The sequence below is a fragment of the Oncorhynchus nerka genome, unplaced genomic scaffold (genome assembly GCF_034236695.1).
Source record: "Oncorhynchus nerka isolate Pitt River unplaced genomic scaffold, Oner_Uvic_2.0 unplaced_scaffold_6432, whole genome shotgun sequence".
NCBI classification, from domain to species: domain Eukaryota; kingdom Metazoa; phylum Chordata; class Actinopteri; order Salmoniformes; family Salmonidae; genus Oncorhynchus; species Oncorhynchus nerka.
Window position 1 is genome coordinate 1 of NW_027034882.1, and position 5,144 is coordinate 5,144.

At 46.4% G+C, this 5,144-nt stretch overlaps 1 long non-coding RNA gene across 1 annotated transcript; it reads right to left on the minus strand.

Annotated features, from left to right (window-relative positions):
• Positions 1-3,014: 3,014 nt before the first annotated feature.
• LOC115125779 (uncharacterized) lies at positions 3,015-4,563 on the minus strand. Its single transcript, XR_010462013.1, has 3 exons — positions 4,502-4,563; positions 4,161-4,307; positions 3,015-3,042 (listed from the first exon to the last, which is right to left on the minus strand). It is a non-coding gene; the product is annotated as an uncharacterized LOC115125779 (long non-coding RNA).
• Between the last annotated feature and the right edge of the window lie 581 nt (positions 4,564-5,144).

Sequence of the window (5,144 nt, forward strand, 5' to 3'; positions counted from 1 at the left end):
GGGATTATCAACCAGATCTATCATTAATGATAAGTAGGCTTGTGTAGAATAGGGCTGTGTCTCAATGGCACCCTCTATCAGGGATTATCAACTAGATCTATCATTAATGATAAGTAGGCTTGTGTAGAATAGGGCTGTGTCCCAACTGGCACCTCATCAGATTATCAACTAGATCTATCATTAATGATAAGTAGGCTTGTGTAGAATATGGGTGTGTCCAAATGGCACCCTCTATCAGGGATTATCAACTAGATTCAGCCATGAGACTAGTTTCTTAGCGAGGGCTGGAACATAATTACAAAGTCATTTTAAATCAGCAAATTGATCTCAAGAAGCACAAACAGATGTTTGATTTGGGTTAGGGCTAACCCGACTAAAACAACTCTCAAACCTTGATAACATATACAGTGCATACAGAAAGGATCGTTTCACCCCTCAATCTACACTATGACAAAGCAAAACAGATTTAATTTGCAATTTATTACAAACATCACATTTACATAAGTTTTCAGACCCTTGCTCAGTACTTTGTTGAAAGCACCTTTACAGCAATTACAAGCTCAAGTCTTCCCGGGTGTGATGTCTACTAGCTTGGCACACCTGTATTTGGGGAGTTTCTCCCATTCTTCTCTGCAGATCGTCTCAAGCTCTGTCAGGTTGGATGGGGTGCGTACGCTGCCACAGCTATTTTCAGGTCTCTCCAGAGATGCTCGATCGGGTTTCAGTCTGGGCTCTGGCTGGGCCACTCCAAGGACACAAGAGACTTGTCCCGAAGCCACTTCTGCGTTGTCATACGGCTGTGTGCTTCAGGGTGGTTGTCCTGCCGGAAGGTGAACCTTCACCCCAGTCGGAGATCCCGAGGGGCTCCTGGAGCAGGTTTCCATCAAAGATCACTGAACTTTGCTCCGTTCATCTTTCCCTCGATCCTGACTAGTCTCCCTGATCCCTGCTGCTGCGGTCCCCACTGCATGAGACTGCCACCACCATGTAGCCTTCGCCGTAGGGATGGTGCACACCGCCATGCTTCTACCTGCGTGAGGGATGGTGCCCACCACCGTAGCTTCACCGTAGGGATGGTGCCACCACCGTAGCTGCACCGTGGGGATAGGTTGCCACCACCACATCAGCTTCACCGTAGGGATGGTGCCCACCACCATGCACTTCACCGTGGGGATGCTGTCACCACCATGCTTCACACGTGAGGGATGCTGTCACCACCATGCTTCACCGTGAGGATGCTGTCACCACCATAGCTTCGCCGTAGGATGCTGTCACCACCATGCTGTCTTCACCGTGAGGATGCCTCTCACCGCTGCTTCACAGTAGGGGATGCTGTCATCACCATGCCTGCACCGTAGGGATACTTGCTCACCACCATGCTTCACCGGCGGAGGATGGTTGCCAGGATTTCCTCTCAGATGTGACACTTGGCATTCAGGCCAAAGAGATCAATCTTGGTTTCATCAGACAAGAAAGTTGTTTCTCATGGTCAGAGTCACTTTCAGGGCCTTTTGGCAAACTCCAGCGGGCTGTCATGTGCCTTTTACTGAGAGTGGTTTCCATCTGGCCACTGTGCCATAACGGCCTGATTGGTGAGTGCTGCAGAGATGGCTAGTGCTTCTGGAAGGTTCTCCCATCTTCACAGAGAGGAACTCTAGAGCTCTGTCCCAATTACCAGTTGGGTCTCTTGGTCGCCTTCCCGGCCAAGGCCCTTCTCCCCAATTGCTCAGTTTGGAAGATTCTTGGTGGTTCCAAAACTTCGTGCCATTATGAATATTGGAGGCCAGTGTGTTCTTGGAGACCTTCAGTGCTGCATAAATGTTTTGCTACTCTTCCCAGATCTGTGCCTCGACACAATCCTGTCTCGGAGCTCTATGGACAATTCCTTGACCTCTGTGGTTCATGCTGACAGTACTGTCACTCTGGAACAGGTGTGTGCTCAAATCATGTTCAATCAATTGAATTACCACAGGTGACTAATCAGTTGTAGAACCATCGAGGATGGTGGTCAAACTGGATGCACCTGAACTCAATTTCAAGTCTCTTAGCAAAATGTCTGAATACTTGAATAAAGGTGTTTGTTTTTTAAATATACAAAAAACGAATAAAGACAGATGTCCACTCTAGCTGGAACTGAAATCTATTTTTCCTTCGTAAGAATTTAAAAAATCATTTCTAGCTAGCTACCATTTGTAACTGTGGCCGTGCGAGTCAGCTGTCAGTCACAGTCTGTCCTCATGCTCGTAGTTGTTATTTTATACTTCAGAATAAAGTCCCAAGCGGTGAGAGAGTTCAATCATTACACAAAGGCCATTATTCAGCTGGCTTTTAATTTGAATAATAAATGTTGATCAAACCTTTATTATCAACCTGTTACTTCTTTCCCAGGCCCGTTAGAGTTGCAGCGATGAGCCAAGATTGAAAAAGGGGGTATGTAAAGAAAAAAACGTATTTTCATAAGAATATCATTCATTCAGATGTGAGGATGTGTTATTTTAGTGTTCCCTTAATTTTTTTGACAGTGTGATAATCACCACATAATTCAGCTTATATGTGTCAGAATGATGGACTGTACCATCCCCACAGCCTCCACAATGGATCAGTCCACTCAGAGGAGCCAATCAGAACACCATGATATTTTTACGCTTATTTTGGGCGACTGCTCAGCTAAAATACAATCTGTTCACCAGCAAACAGCCTATCGACCAAACAAATAATCAGATCGACTAAATGCGATCAGCCCTAAAATTCTGAGAGTTGCACACTAGGCAAAAATATTTGGCAACAGAAACCATTTTGCAAACAAATTAGGTTTAGCTTGGACACATTCAGTTTAGGTCCCTCCACGTTCTGTTCAATTTGCTCTATTTGATTCCCAGTGAAAACTTACCCCAGTTGGCAAACAGTAGCCAAATGACACAAGACATTGTGGGTCATCCTAAGTTAATGAATACTCACTTGTCCAGGCTCGTAGATGCTCTCTCACCTTCTGCACATGTCCCTAGCTTATGTCTGTTCACTACAAAGTCATCACACCTGTAACTACAGAGAGAGAGAGAGAGACAGAGACAGAGAGAGAGATGAGAGAGAGACAGAGAGGGAGGCGGAGAGAGAGGCAGAGGGAGAGACAGAGAGGGCAGAGAGACAGAGAGAGAGAGACAGAGGGCGAGAGACAGAGACAGAGACAGAGAGAGCACAGAGACGGACAGAGAGAGAGAGAGAGAGACAGAGAGACAGGAGCGAGAGAGAGACAGAGAGAGAGACAGAGAGAGATGAGTAGAGAGGAGAGACAGAGAGCGAGAGAGACAGAGACAGAGACAGAGAGAGACAGAGAGACAGACAGAGACAGAGAGAGAGAGACAGAGAGCCAGAGAGAGAGAGACAGAGACAGAGACAGAGACAGAGAGAGAGAGAGACAGAGAGAGAGACAGGAGAGAGAGAGACCAGAAGAGGGAACAGGAACTGAGAGACAGAGAGAGAGAGAGAGAGAGAGAGAGACACACAGAGAGAGAAGACACACAGAGAGAGAGAGACACAGAGAGAGAGACACAGAGAGAGAGACACAGAGAGAGAGACACAGAGAGAGACACTGAGACACAGAGAGAGAACTGGAGAGAGAGAGACACAGAGACACAGAGAGAGGGCTGAGAGAGAGAGACACAGAGAGAGAGAGAAGACACAGAGAGAGAGAGAGAAGATGAAGAGACAGAGAAGAGACACAAGAGAGAGAGAGACACAGAGAGGGCTGGGAGAGACACAGAAAGAGAGAGAGAGAGACACAGAGAGAGAGAGAGAGACACAGAGAGAGAGAGACACAGAGAGAGAGAGAGAGAGAGACACAGAGAGAGAGAGCGAGACAGAGCGAGAGAGAGAGAGACACAGAGAGAGAGAGAGACAGAGACACAGAGAGAGAGAGACACAGAGAGAGAGAGAGAGACACAGAGAGAGACAGAGACAGAGACAGGGCGAGATCAACGCCACACCTGTGACAACAGAGAGACAGGACTGGCTGTATACAGTAGAGTCACTATGCCGTAATAAGTACACAAGGGCCAAGATGTTTCTGAATCCTGTGCCACAGTTCTTCTCAGGTAAAGTCACTGCACAATGGCCTCTACTAGTCTAGCAAACACAGCTATCAAGCTAAGTGGCCCACTCACCAGAAGAGACTGTAGCTGCTGCAGTCCATGCAGACCAGGTGCTGAGCGTTCTTCTTCTCCTGCTCCTCACATCTCTTCTGACCAGCACCTCCCGTCACCTGACTCTGGCTGTCCTCATAGTGCTGCTTAGCATGAGCATTCACATACCTGGAGAGAACGGTTGACTGCATTAAACACAACACAACGCACTCAACTACAGTTTTACATCGGTTAAGGCAATATCACTTTCGCAATAGTCACATGGACCTTCATACGCATCTAAAAGTTGGAATGGGTCCTGTTGAAATAGATGACCAACTCTCGACTGCAAGTAGCTACAATGATTGCATGTCAATACTAACCTCCCACAATGCACATTGAGACAGGTGAGACATACCCAGGGACTTTTGTTTGACCTGCAAACTAGAGAGAAGAAGAGACATTAAACGCTATGTAACTTAAGGACATTCATAGCTCTCAAACCCTTCTTCGCCGTATGTAGGGTTTTCAGAGGTTACATTGGCCCACATTTGGCTCCGTATGAACCAGTGTTAACCCCACTTATTTTTCCCCACGATGCGTATTAAAGTACTGGTGAGATATATATTTCATATTTTATGCATTTCAATTGATTGACTTCCTTGTATGAACTATCTATGAAATTTCAACTTGTTGCGTTTATATTTTCTGCCTACCTGGCAGAATGATATCCTGATAGTAGCCTATGCCTACCTGGCAGAATGATATCCTGATAGTAGCCTCTGCCTACCTGGCAGAATGATATCCTGATAGTAGCCTATGCCTACCTGGCAGAATGATATCCTGATAGTAGCCTATGCCTACCTGGCAGAATGATATCCTGATAGTAGCCTATGCCTACCTGGCAGAATGATATCCTGATAGTAGCCTATGCCTACCTGGCAGAATGATATCCTGATAGTAGCCTATGCCTACCTGGCAGAATGATATCCTGATAGTAGCCTATGCCTACCTGGCAGAATGATA